Here is a 15360-nt window from a genome sequence, read left to right on the forward strand (position 1 = left end):
TTGAAATGATATAAACATTAAAATTGAATTCTGCGAAGCCAGCATATAAACTCCAACAACACCTTGTTGGCAATGACTGCATAGTTTGGGTAACTCCTCCGGGCCCCAGTTCAACCAGGTATTTAAGCATGTGCCTAACTTTCAAAATTAGATATCTGACCTCTTAACTTTTCCCAAAGAAAACTCCTTTAATAACTCATTTGATACCCAAGCATCCGTGAAAGTGCAAGCCTCTTTAAATAGCTCTTTCCTCAACATGCGGCCTATTTCAGAGTATGACGGGCATGCTTCAGGATTCCCTCAGACCACACCAAAAAGAAAGTAAATATCTGCTGGCCAGGAAAAGAAAAGGAATGGAGTAAATCCCCACACACTCATTCCAGATGGTGACCCCCATGCACTGACGCTTGGCTCAGAGTCAGGTGTGAGTATCTGGGCCAGGGGGAATATGTGGGGCTCAGAGAGGGCATGTCCTAAAGGGCAAGAGGGAGCCCTAGAAGAGGAAAAGGATCCAGAAGCAAAAGATCCGCTCCGGGTCTTCGGTGGCATTTCGGCGGCGGGGGGTCCTTCAGTGCCGTGGAAGACCCGGAGCCGAGTGAAAGAACCCCCCCCCCCCCCCCCCGCCGCCGAACTGCCACCGAAGACCCGGACCGCCGCCGGGTATTCGAATCGGGCCCCACAGGTCCTAAAGCCGGCCCTGCCCAGAAGGGGGAAGCTGAAGGAAGGGGTTGTGCTGGGAGAGGGCTAGGAAGTATCTTGAAGAGGACCTCTCGTTTTGGTAGTGTCCCTGTGGCGGGGATGCCTCTATGTATATAGGAGTAAATGGGTGGCACTGTGATATCCGAGTCCACAAATAACAGGGAGAGCCTGAGAACTGGATGTAGAACAAACCTTCCAGGAGGGCTAGTGGCGGGGGCTTGCCGGGAGCTGCCATGTATGCCAGTGGCAATGGTGTAAACAATGACTGCTACTACGGAGTGATATTTTACAAGTCTCTAGCCCTGCAAAGCAGCATAGTCCAGTGGATAAAGCCTTGGGTTGGGGGCTGAAGTCGGTGGTTCTATTCTCAGTTCTGCCCCCAACCCATGCGTGACCTTGGACAAGTCACTTCCCCTCTCTGATTCTCCTGCCGCCCTTGCTCTGGCTTGTCTGTTTAAATTGTAAGCTTTTCCAGGCAGGAGTGTCACTTACCATGTGCACATACAGTACCTAGCACACCAGTGCTCCGATTGTGGTTGGGACCCGTAGTCCCTGCTGTGATATAAATGACTAATCATACGCATACTGGAAGTGATATGTATTTTCTGTCCCAGGCATATCTAACACCCAATTCAGGCAGCTACTGGACACCATAATTATAGCAAGCCTTTAAACCCCAATAAATACCACCCAGCCAGCTAACTAGAGTCTCTCATGCCTCTCACTCTCCTCTCTGATCTGCACTACAGATTCCTGTTGCACATTCTGCATTTGCTCCATGTTACCGTGCTTCCTTTGGTCTCCATCAGAGTTCTGCATCTAAAGCCGGGGTGTCCAATGTACGGCCCGCAGGCCGGATCTGGCCTGCAGAACTGTTTCATCCAGCCTGTGGGCTTCCCATAAATCTTTGGGCTTGTCTACACGACCCCGGAGTCTGCACTATGGTGGTGTGATTTGTAAAGCTCACCAGTGGGTTGTGCTCTAACTCCCCCAGGTCAACCCTGGTTGTGTGCATTGGTGCAGTCCTATTTCAAACAGGACAACATCGACGTGCACTGAGAAACACTTAGTGCGTGCCAGCAGGGTCAGCACATGGGAATTAGAATGCAACACACTGGTGTGTGCTACAAGAGTGGTCTAGACTCCAGCACAGCAATCCAATAAAACTTCACGTGCAGGCGTAGATGAACTTGGATGCGTTTAAGACACATTGGAGAGGCATAAGTCTGGTGGAAGCCGGCATGTGTCCGGGCAAGGGGAAATGGCACTGAAGAATGCTTATCTGCCAGCTGGAGAGTACATATCCCAACCTGGCAAGTCAAAGAAAAGGAAACTTCAGATAAGTCAACGGGTGAATGTTGATTGCAGCCGATAGACCAGCAAACTCTCCTTTAAATAAACAAAAAAAGGAAGGGCGGGGGAGATATCCTTCCCTTCTTTCATTTCTTTATTCAGCTTGTGACAAGTGACCGTTATGTCTTTATGCAAGAAGAGGACGGTAGATCAAGAGTATCATGCGTTTCAAGAGAAACGGGGAATTTTGTATTTCTTTGTGGACATGAATGGAAAGACCCACATGCTTGATTTGTAAGCAACGGGTAGCTGTGAGAAACGAATACAACAGTCAAAGGCGCTCTGAAGCAAACCATGGTCAGAAATTTGAGAAGTACCTAGGAAAGTTACATGAAGATAAATATGTTGAATTAGCACATTGCTGCTTTTTTCAAACAATCGGTATTTACTAATTCTGGTCATATGAGCAATGCTGCTGTTAAGGTGAGCTATGTGATGGCCCATGAAATAGCTGTGTAATTGAAACCATTTTCTGAGAGAACTTTTGAGGAAACTGCATGCTAAAAGCTGCCCAGATAAGCAGTAAACTGTTTGCAAATATCAGCCTCTCAAGAAACACAATTACTGAAAGGATCAATGGTGTAGCTGAGAATTTGAACAGTCACTCTTGGATAAAAAATCCTTTGCTGCTTTTTCAACAACAACTGATGAAAGCACAGAGGTAGATGGTGTGTCTAAGCTAGCAGTGCTCATTCATGGAGTCTGAGAACACGTGAGTAGCAGAGGAGCTTGTAAAACTAGTGCCGATGAGAGAGACATCAACAGCAAATGACCTCTTCAACAACTAGGTGGAAGCTATGAACAAATTGGATGTGGACTGGACAAGAGTTGTGATTCTGGCCACAGCTGACGCACCCTCTCTAGCGGGCAAGAAAGCAGGAGTTGTGACAAAATTGAAGGCCAAATTGCAGACTATCAACCTTAAGCAGCAGTTTAGCAGTTTTTCACTGCATTTTACATCGAGAAGTTCTCCGTAGTAAAACTTTGAAAATGAATCGTGATGGATGTGGTTGTTAAAACTACATTTTATTTGAGCTAGTGGCCTCAGCCACCAGCGGTCAGCTGACTCTTGGGAGAATGTGACATTCTTTGTGAACTGCTGTATGACATTGAAGTTCGGTGGCTAAGCTGGGAACTGTGTCGAAGCACATTTTTGAATTGTCTGGTGAGATCCAACTTTTCGTGGATCAGGAACAGAAAATTGTCACGAAATTACAGGACACTGAATGGCTTCTAGACCTTGCATTCATGGTGGATATTATGGAGCACTTAAACTCATTCAATACAAGAATGCAGGGGCACAACCGAATAGTTACAGACTACTCTGACAGCATTTGCACCTTTGAAATTAAGCTTCAGCTGTGGGAGAAGCAACTTTCCCGGTGTCACTTGACATATTTTCCTGCCTTGAAATCAGCATGTAATGCTTTCGGGACTCAATGTGATAATGCTATAGAAAGGTACATGGGGAAAATTGCTGAACTGAGACAGAAATTTCAAGAATGACTCTCCAACTTCAGCATCCATGAAGGAGAGTTTGCGCCTAACTTTAAGGCCATTGATTTCAAATTAGATATCTGACCTCTTAACTTTTCCCCCAAAAAACCTCCTTTAATAACTCACTTGATACACCAGCATCCAAGAAATAGCTCTCGTTCCTCAACACGTGTCCTATTTCAGAGTAAGACTGGCATGCTTCAGGATTCCCTCAGACTACACCAAAAAGAAAGTAAATGTCTGCTGGCCAGGAAAAGAAAAGGAATGGAGTAAATCCCCACACACTCATTCCAGATGGTGACCCCCATGCACTGATGCTTGGCTCAGAGACAGGTGTGAGTGATGAAATTGTCAATGTGCATGATATACCAGAGGAGCGCCCGGTGGAATTTATTGAAGTGAAGTATGATGCTCTATTGAACGGCAAGTTTTCCAATATTGGTGTTCCCAAATTTGATCAATATCTGGGATCAAATTCTCCCAAACTGAAGTCCTTTGCATCAAGAATTCTTTCTGTGTTTGGGAGCACGTCTATATGTGAACACGTATTCTCTGTCATAAATATCAGCAAATCCTATACTACATTTTCAACTAAATGACACACACCTGAACTCAGGTTTCAGAGTAGCAGCTGTGTTAATCTGTATCCGCAAAAAGAACAGGAGTACTTGTGGCATCTTAGAGACTAACAAATGTATTTGAGCATAAGCTTTCATGGGCTACAGCCCACTTCTTTGGATGCATAGAATGGAACAAACAGAAAAGATATTTATACACACAGAGAACATGAAAAGGTGGAAGTAGCGTTGCCGACTGTAAGAGGCCAATCAATTGAGATGAGCTATTAGCAGCAGGAGAGAAAAAACTTTTGAAGTGATAATCGAGATGACACCTGAACTCGATACTCAGGTTAGTCACAGCCCAGTCATTTGCTCCAAATGTTGGTGCACTGGTTCAGGCTATGAGATGCCAAGTATCAGGGAGCAACCGTCGTAGTCACTAAAAACTAAAATACATGTAAGTAATTACCAACATGGTTTATATTTATCTATTTCTATTTTAATAACTTTTGTTGAATGTGGCCCGTGCCCAAATGTCAGGGTGTTGGATCAGGCCCACCGTATCAAATGAGTTTGACACCCCGTGATCTACAGTGACTGCAGGGTATGCAATACAGATCAACTGTATGGATCTACAGAAGGGGTCGGCAACCTTTCAGAAGTGGTGTGCCGAGTCTTCATTTAATCACTCTAATTTAAGGTTTCACGTGCCAGTCATACATTTTAACGTTTTTAGAAGGTCTCTCTCTCTAAGTCTATATATAAACTATTGTTGTATGTAAAGTAAATAAGGTTTTTTAAATGTTTAAGAAGCTTCATTTAAAATTTAAAATACAGAGCCCTCTGGACTGGTGGCCAGGACCCAGGCAGTGTGAGTGCCACTGAAAATCAGCTTGTGTGCTGTCTTTGGCACGTGTGCCATAGGTTGCCTTCCCCTGATCTACAGTGTGGAGCTGACAGGAGAATTATGCCCTTTCTCAAGAATACACGAAGCAAAGAAATTTGTGGTTAAGGCTTGATGCTCTGGGCTAAATTCACCCCTAGAATAACTTCACTGACGTCAATGGGCTGAATCTGGCCCGTTATGCTTTCTGTGTAGCATTCCAGGAGGGAGTTATTGCTAGTAGTAACAGGTGAATGTCAAAGCTTTTAGAAGTTCCATTCTGAGAAGAACCCAATCCAGAAGTCTGTATGATCCTCTCCTTCATATCCAAACCTGTCTGTTATAGAAATCTCATGAAAGCAGCTGTCCATGTGAGATTTCTCATCTGGTTGCTGCTGTTTTTGAAATTCCAGAACATCCCTCAGCCGCTTCCGGTGGCAGCAGAATCCAGGAAGTACATCAGAATGTAATGTGGAAAAGGAACATAATGGCTATATTAGATCAGACCAATGCCACATCTGATCCAGTAAGCTGTCTCCAACAGTGGCCAGCACCAATAATTCCTGCTAGTTGGAGATGGGTTTAAAACCAGAAGCATGAGATTTGATATCCCCTCCAAAATTTAATATATATAATATAACTATTATAACCCTGGATATTCTTTTATCCATGTAAATATACAGCTGGTCAGGAATTTTTCAATAAAACATTTTTTCATTGAAACCAAAACTTGTCATGGACATATATTGGGTCAGATGAACATTCCCTAGGGTCCAGGATGAAATTTCTGATCAAAATGACAGCAAGAGATTAGTCTGTAATAGCCCATTGGTTAGGGTACTCAGCTGGCCCGTAGGAGACCTGGGTGCAAATCTGTTTCAGAGTAGGGACTTGAACCTGGGTCTTACAGGTGACTGTCTTAACTGCTGGGTTATTGGCTATTTTGGGGTGGGAGGGTGGCTTGGTCTCTTTAAAATACTTCAGAAGGTCTCAGCTTTTTCTTGGTGAGGAAAGAAACCAAATGTCAAAACCTCACAATTTCTGCAAAATGTACTCTTGTTTCCTGGCCAGCCCTATGTAAATAAACTCTTTGTGACAAAGCCCTAGATCTTGTTAAATGTATGTACAGAACCGTCAGGCATTACGGCAGTCGACTCATAAATAATAAGAGAGCTGCCCAAAGATTAATGGAAAAATTAACTATATTATTTTGCACTTAAAAGATGCCTTTAGTTTAGATCAAGTTTTGGGCATCTTGCATCGGTTCTTATTTTATCTGGAGCAGTTGGCTCATCCTTAAAGATTACAAAGATTTTAATAAATCTTTCAAATGGTAATGAGGGGTTCTGGACAATCTCCTGGCCTTGCTGCAGCTCCTGTGTCTTGAATATTCATTCCTTCTGTGTTATTTTCATTATAGGCTTTGTCACACATGAGAGGAGGAAATGGGAATATCAAAATTATTTGACTAGTTGTACAGCTGAAGAAGGGCTAAACCTTTGATGGGTTTATTAATATGGATGTTAATAGACTTCAGTGAGTGGAGCTGAACTGTATATAAATTGCCTCTTGCTCCCCTTCCCCTAATCTCTGCCTGCTTGCCTAAAATGTGAGCTTCTTGGGTCTCCATTCTGGAATATTTGGAAGGTGCCTAGAACATCCTGTGTACTACCACAGCAGGTAGTAAATGATCATGGTGGCTAGATTGTGCCATTAAGGCATAGGTCTATGTTGGGATGATAGGGAGCCAAGTGGAAATTCAAAGAGGGATTCTGCCTCTGGGGAGCCGAATCCCTTTGTCAGCTGCCTGGTGAAGCTGGAGAGTTGCACCTTGATGATATAGTCTCCCCCATGATGCACCTGGCCCACTGTGTGCACCCCTCAGTCATGCTGCTGCAGTGATAGCAAGCAAAGTATTTTGGAAAGAGTAGAAAAAGGCAAAATAACACTACATTGGTGGAGACAAATCTTACTTGTATGAATTTCAGTGATGTAGCAATCTCAGCTCTTCCTTGCCTCTAGACCCCCTGATAGAACACCAAATACCCCAAGGACAAACAACTGTAAGTTTGACTTTTCAAGGCCTTTACCGAGCTTATTCTACACAACTCAGAAATGTCTTCATTTTTCAATGAATAACTCATAGACTCATGGACTTTAAGGCCAAAAGGGGCCATCGTGATCATCTAGTCTGACCTCCTGCACATCACAGGCCACAGAACCTCACCCATCAACTCCTGCAATAGGCCCATAACCTCTGGCTGAGTTACTTAAATCTTCATATCTTGATTTAAATACTCAAAATTACAGAGAATCCACCATTTACTCTAGTTCAAACCAGCAAGAGATCTGTCCCCGCTGCTGCAGAGGAAGGTTTAAAAAAAACCCAGGATCTCTGCCAGTCTGTCTCACCTGAAGGGAAATTCCTTTCTGCCCCCAGATATGGTGATCAGTTAGACCTTGAGCATGTGGACAAGATTCACCAGCCAGACACATGGGGAAAGAATTCTCTGTAGTAACTCAGAACCCTCTGCATCTAGTGTCCCATGTCTGGCCATTGGAAATATTTACTAATAGCAGTCATGGATGGGTCATGTCCCATTATAGGCAACCTCATCATACCATCCCCTCCATAAACCTATCAAGCTCAGTCTTGAAACAAGTTAGGTTTTTTTACCCACACTGCTCCCCTTGGAAGATTGTTCCAGAGTTTCACTCCTTTTATGATTAGAAATCTTCATCTAATTGCAAGCCTAAACTTGTTGATGGCCAGTTTATATACATTTGTTCTTGTGCCAACATTGCCCCTTAACTAAAATAACTCCTCTCCCTCCCTTGTATTTATAGAAAGCAATCAAATTTCCCCTCAGCCTTCATTTTGTTAGACTAAACATGCCAAGCTCCTTAAATCTCTTCTCATAAACCACATTCTCAATTCCTCTGATCATCCTAGTAGCCCATCTCAGCACCTGTTCCAGTTTGAATTCATCTTTCTTAAACATGGGAGACCAGAACTGCTCACAGTATTCCAGATGAGGTCTCACTAGTTCCCTTGTGCAATGGTAACAACACTGGCGTATCTCTACAGGAAATATTTTGCCTAATGCCTCTGAGAATTGCATTAGCCTTTTTCAGGGCTGCATAACACTGTTGGCTCATAATCATCCTGTGATCAACCAATATATCCAGGTTGGTCTTCTTCTCTGTCAATTCCAACTGGTAAATCCTCCGTTTATAACACAACAACTTGTTAGTCCCTAAGTACATGACCTTTCACTTCAAATTCTTAAATTTCATTCCATTTCTATTACTCCAGTTTTCAAGGTTCTCCAAATCTTCTTATATGATATTGGATGTCGGCATGATCATTAATGAAAATGTTAAATAAGATCTGCCCAAGACTGATCCGTGAGGAAGTTCACTAGTAGCCCCGCCTCACGCCTGACAGTTCACTGTTCAGTATGAACCATTCTAGTTTAATCTGTTCTTTATGCACCTTTTGAGTCTCACATTAATCCGCATCCTCTCCAATTTAACTAATCATTTCCCATCTGGAACTGTATCACATGCTTACTGAAATCCAGATAGATTAGCTCTACTGCATTTCCTTTGTCTAGAAAATCAATTATCTTCTCAAAGAAAGAGATCCGTTTGGTCTGGCATGATCTACCTTTTGTAAAACTTTGTGTATTTATCCCAATTACCACTTACCTCTATGTCTACTCTCCCTTTTAAAATTTGATACAACTAAGGTCAAACTAACAGGCCTCTAGTTTCCAGGATCACTTTTTTTTTCTTTCTTAATTATAGGTACTATATGAGCAATTCTTCAGTCATGGGGCACAGCCTCAGAGTTTACATATTCATTAAAAATCCTTGGTGTTGGGCTTGCAATTTCATGTGCTAATTCCTTTAATATTCTTGGATAGAAATGATCTCCCCCACACTCTATTTGGTTCCATTAAGATGTTTGCGTTTGGCTTCCATCTCGGATGTGATCATTTCTACTTATAGACAGAATTTATGTTCAACCTTCTCCAGGTCTGTTTAACCTTTCTTGTTTATCGCCTATCTTTTATTTTTAGACTCAGAGAGCCTTAGAAGAGAAGCACATAATAGATCCATCGTCCTTGAAGCACCAAGCGAGAGATTCTCAGAAAACCTTGCAAGCGCATGTTTCTGACACTGGGGAACAACACAAAGCAAGACAGGGTAGTGGCTTTACAGATTACTTTGGCGGGGCTGTTCGGTGCATCACGGGCTGCATAGAAGAAACTGTGAGCGAAGGTGCTTGTGGGATGAGCAGACAGACCTGTTATCAAGGCTGCCACAGAGCAAACCAATGAATGCTGTTCCCCAGCATGGTGTGTATTCTCCGTGTCCAGGTCTGCGTCATCCCATTTGTTATCTAGGTGCTGGCTGCTCAGCCAGGCATTTGGGATTAGCAGGTTAGCAGATTGCAAAGAACAGACTGCAGGACTTCAATGTGTTCTGCCCCCAAGGGACTGGCTGGCTCATGGCTTTCATATGTTTCTGTGTTTCCCCTGGAATATCCAAGCATGGCAGTGATGCACCTTGCTTGTAGCTGTTTGCACTCTAGGAAACTGTTTGCCTATGTGATCTGGTACTGAATACAAATGGCCTCTCTGCCCTTTTCCCCCTGGATCTGCACATTTTGTTATCAATATTGTTATAAAGCCTAAACCTTACCCTTGCCCAAAACATAAGGAGGCAATCTGAGACACAAGGCATGCGAGTGGGGCATTCAAGAGGCTAAATCTGAGCAGCAAATGGAATCAGAGTTGACTGCTCGTGCTACTCTATTCATTAAGCTATGGAGTTGCAGTCTTCAACAGCAGCCCCTGCAAACTCCTTTTGACATAGAGATCAAGTATAATTTCAGTTATCTGACCTCCCACGATACAAACCTCCTCCTTGTCTAAGGAACCATCAGTGCGTTTCTTTGGTCTGTTGATTCCCAGATATCTGAATATCCAATTAGCCAAACATATTTGCTGCCCTCCAGCAGTATGGATTCCCCTGTAATTTAAAGCTTATTGTATATAGAGTTGTATCTGTTAGTTTGTTCTTTCTGATAGGACAGGGTATTTTCTGGTCAAGAACTTTGACATGCTGTAGTGATGACAAATTCAGTCATTAGGTCAGATCTGCTATTTGAGTAAACTGGCACAGCTCCATCAGAATCAATTGAGCTACAGCCGAGGGAGCTGGTCCATGTATTCCATATTCCCATTAATATTTTACTATATCATAAATAATTATTATTTTTGGACAAAGGCTGAATTTGTTTGTTAGCTGGAGACGTTTCTGTGCAGAAAGCAGCTGCAATGGTATAGTTTACTTTGCTGGCCAGGGGCCTAGTTTTGTAGTCCCTTCCAGTTTCGCCTGTCAGGGCTGTTGGAGGTGTCCCTGGTCTTCTTTCTCTTTTCTTTACCATTCTCTCTGAGCTAGACATGGTAGCGCATTCAGCAACATAGCATCATCTGCAGCAAGATTTCATCTCCCATGGAGGGCTATGAAGATGATCTTATCCTTACCCTTAAAGAGGTAGCCCAGTGGGCCAGCTTATCTCTATTATATTCACTGCTTTGCATTATATTCTGTTTTATTATATTCAGCAGTAATGAAAGGAAACTACAGGCTTGTATCCTGTAAGTCTCTGGCTTCAGCAGTTAGCATGAGGCTTGAGGCCTACGAACTTTGGCATAGATAAACTCAGTAAATCATATGTTTTGGGGAACTGGAAGTAGAGTGTAGGGGGGAATTTTGTCCACAATGACATCAGCCAACAACAGAACATGAACAGACACCAGCTTCTGGAAGGTTTTGGATGGAACATCCAACCACAAGAGAGTCATGGCAATGAATTGAAATATGGTTATGGGGTGAAATTGTCAATATACTAACTTGTGGAGGAAAGACACCTTAACATTGGCAAAGGGAGGAACTACTAATAAGAAAGAAGGGAGAAACCCCTATTGAATATGTGTTAGACATGGTAATGTCAGCGTAACATATTATAAAAGTGGCATCCCAGGGCAGTAGGAGAGAGAGAGATGTAGCCCTTGGGAGGGGCCAGGATGATGGCCACTGGTGAAGATGAGGAAGGTGATGAGGAAGATAATGGCTAGCATTTCAGGTGGTTCTGCAAGGGATGGTGTGGATGTTCAGATGTACTTTCTGGATTATCTCTATCTACCTTACTGAGTTAGTGTGTGAGACTTTGCTAAATGTATTAATAAATTATTTATTTGTAAATATAAAAGAGTTCCTCTAGTGTGAGTGTTGCCCCGGTGCACATTGGGGTTCCCAACTATACAATAATTTTAATAATACTGGGCCTGATCTTGGGACAAGAACATGTCAACCCTCAAAGGGATAAGTGGGAATTTTTATTCATAATCTATAGATCAGGCTACAAAGTGTACAACTTTAACAAAGTTTTGCTGATGTGAAAGACTACTGGCTTCAAAGAGATTCTTGATTCTTAACACAGGGCACATTGGGGGAGCCGGTAACATCTCCCAAAGCTGAATAAACTGAAGTGCAACCGAGGCAACGAGCCATACAGCTCACTCAGCTTTCGCTCCTCTGCCTATTTTTGTGAAGCTTCTATTTCTATGAAAAAATTAGATCATGCAAGAGAATGTAAATTATAGCTGCAGCCGTTGCTAAGGGCGCACCATCCTAAGGATACAATCTCAGCAAAACAGCACTTATGCAGAGCAACACTGGATTCCACACTCAGAAAAGGAAGCATCTAATGTAGCAATGCAGTGGCTAGAAAAATGAGATTCTCATAAGTTCTGTCCCCAGAGACCCCAAACTCTCCCTCCATCCCCGGATTTATCTGGTATCCTCAGCATGTTGAGTGCATGAGGGGTGTCTTCCAGGAGGATGTTCCTGGTCATTCTGCAACTGGAGAAGACCTGCGCAAAGTGGCCTTGCAATGTGTCCTAAAAGTGAGGCTCACCCTGCTATCTAAACGCTGCCTGGAGCCCTTCCACTAGGAACCTTTTGTTCCCAGCCCCAGCTATTTTCACTTGGAGGACCTGACCAAAATGTCCCATTGATCGTAGCTGTGGTAGGGACTTAGGGAAATGTTGCTATTGAAAGAGCATGTCTGAAGCCACTGAGTGCTTTGACGATCAGGAGAAACTCCTTGAAGCAGATGATCCAGCATGAAAGCCTGATCCAGCTCCCACTGAAGTCAATGCATGTCTTTCCATGGACTTTCTGGACGTTGGATCGAACTCTTGGATTGGGAACCAGTAAAGAATTTGGAGCACCGACATGATGTTTGTCGCCCTTGTGAGGTGATAAATAACTGGTAGCTTCCATGATCATTTCCCTGGTAGAATGCATTGTGGTGGTCTAGTCTAGAAGAGAAAAAGGCATGGATCACTGTGGGCGGGCCTGTAATAGAGAAGAAGAGCTGCAGTCTTCTGGCTAGCTATTTTGGTTAGTTAGATAACCTCAACAGAGGGTGAAGTAAAACAAAATTATACTGGAAAACTTGGGGAAACTTTAAAATGATTGTTTAAGACACAGGGTTGCCTGTTGGACGTTTCACTGTATTTATTATCCTTATGGTATGAAGTATATTTATAAAGCTGTCAAGTAATTCATAACAAATAACTTAACAAAATTCCTCTCCATTTTTTGAGATTCATCCATGATTTTTTTCAAATGAATTTGATAACTTCATTTTTTGTTGAATAACAACAATCTGAGAGTGATTGTCTGTACTTTCTGTTTCTTATGAGTATGTAATAGTTGAAATTCAGAATTTAAGATAGCTATCATTGGATGCATAGGTCATGTGGTATATTTCTGTTCCTTGAATGGATGAGAATAACTATTAGAATTAGGTTTCTGATGTCAAGACTGTGTTTGCAAATTAAAAATGTGCTTTCAGCAAATATTCTTTAATGTTCAATGAAGATGTTCAGTTTTGGTAAATGTTCCAGCCAATAAATTCACTGGAATATTTGGTCAAAGCAAATGTCATGGCGGTGTGACCGTGAACCAGAGTTTAATTAGAAATCAGGATGAATATTTGTAGAAAATCACTACAATATTCATAGTTTAATTTATATAATCAAAAAGTTCCAAAGCGGCAAAGTTCAGTTGACTTTTAATTCCACAAGTATTTGATATTGCCTCAAACATCTCTCTCTAATATTACAGTTAGCCCTATATGTAGCCGTATCTGCCAAGAAATGTAATCATTCTCTCTATCTTGGTGGGACACTGATCTTCCAATGCCTGAAAAGAAAGTGTTTTTGCACTACAGTGGCCTCAACTTCTTAGCTACTCCTGAAGCATCTTTCAGATGATGGGTTAGAATCCCTAGTCCTTGACACCAGTGCAATGTGAGTGTAAAAACACTACCACAGGTGTGATCTGGTAATGGTCTACAACCACTTTCCATAGAGGTAAGTGACTAAAACAGAGGTCAGACACTAGGGCATCTGACGGAAATCCAGATCTATGTTATTGTGTGTCCATGTTTCTCAAAATGGCACTGACTTATCAAACTAAAATACCTAGAATCATGCTGAAAAGTTCCAGTGGCCAGATTTTCCAAAGTATTTTGTCACCTAATGATGCAGGTAGGTGTCCCATATCATTTTCAGCAGCGCCTAAGCAGGGTTATGCACCTAACAACCATTCAAGCCAATTGACGTCACTGGGAGTTAGGGGCCTACTTAGGCACTTTTGAAGATTCTATTAGCTGCCTATCTGCATGTTAGGGGCATAAATAACTTGGAAAATCTGGCCCTAGGTGACCTTTCAGCAAGAAGGCAGTTGAATCACCCCATTATCAGGAGACTGTCTGGTCTTCAGGATGCACATTATTGGCATAGCTGCTTAAAAACAGTGACTCATCCAAAGGAACAGGGCCACTACTAACACAACAGGCTCCTGCACTGTTATTAACACCCAGCCAGACAAATGTGCATAATGTTCTTGGCGTCAGGAGAACAGGTGTAGGCTTCAATCAGCAGGGGTTTTTTTTCCTCCCTGTCTCTGGCTGTGCCTGACAAAGTACAAGTCATAAGCATCAAGAGACTCTCCATTAGATCACCAGCCCTATTTCCTTCAATGCTGTGCTGTTCCACTGGCTACTCAAGAGAGGACTGTAGGTCTGCTCTCTGATCAGTTTGCTCTGAAGGCCTCTTGTGTACTGTGTGCTTTCAGAATCATTGCAGTTCAGTGTCATTGAGTAACGCTGTCCTCATACCATCCGTACTTACGCCATCCCAGATAACGTAGTGCCTCTGTGAATCTGTCTTAATGAAGCCATCGGATAACCATTATCCTAGATTTCCCGGTGCCCAGAAGTTTCCCTAAATGGCCAATACAAAGTTCACAGTATAGGACTGGGGTAGATTGGGTATGTAAATTCCCTTTTTGGCTGCATGAGAACAGAGTTAACTCCTCTTGCATTTATAGATTTGCTGGCAGAACTCTTTGTTATCTGTGCTACAGCTTCCCCAGTGACTACATCTGGACTAGAATCTTATCCGAGTCCTTATCATTAATCAACTAACAGCAGCAAATAAAATAGATCTAGAAACAAATCTACAAAAAAAGAAAAGTGCCTGGTGATATTCTGAGCTCTCTGCACAATGGATGAAATCAGCTACCTGGTGTAAATTTGGTCTAACTCCACTAAAGTAAATGGCCATACTCTGAATTTATATTGTGTAACTGACAGCAGAATTTGGCATCCCATTATCCAGTATCATCTAAGAGCTTTTAAAAAGAACAAGCTGTCAAATGCTCTTTCCCTGGTTCATTCACTCTTCTCTAAACCTTTCTCCTCAGCCACCAAAACAGTGCTGGCTTTCTATTGAATTCCCACCAGCAGCCTTTTGTATTAGCTGAACAAAAACAGCCAAAAGAAAAGAAAACAAAACCCAAATATAATACCTATGAGAGAGCATAGTGTATGTCTCCCTTCAGCAGGCTCCAGTAACTCTGAGACAAAGATGGCTGCTCTCTCTCCCATCAGGCAGAGTTCTTAGAAACACATCCACAAAAAACATAGCTGGAGTCGACATACCTTAGGTCGAGTTACAGCGGGGTCTGCACCGCGGGGGGTAGATGGGAGAAACTCTCCCGTCGACTTATCTTACTCTTCTCATCAGGGGTAGAGTACAGGGGTCGACTGGAGAGCGCTCTGCAGTTGATTTGGCGGGTCTTCATTAGACCCGCTAAATCGATCACCGGAGGATCGATCTCAGAGCATCGATCCCGGATGTAATATAGACATAGCCTGAGCTGTGACTGTACTTAACCACCAGCTGACTTCTAAGCTCTGGTCTGATTGAGAGCTAA

This window comes from Chrysemys picta, chromosome 2 (genome assembly GCF_011386835.1).
Source record: "Chrysemys picta bellii isolate R12L10 chromosome 2, ASM1138683v2, whole genome shotgun sequence".
Classification (NCBI taxonomy): domain Eukaryota; kingdom Metazoa; phylum Chordata; order Testudines; family Emydidae; genus Chrysemys; species Chrysemys picta.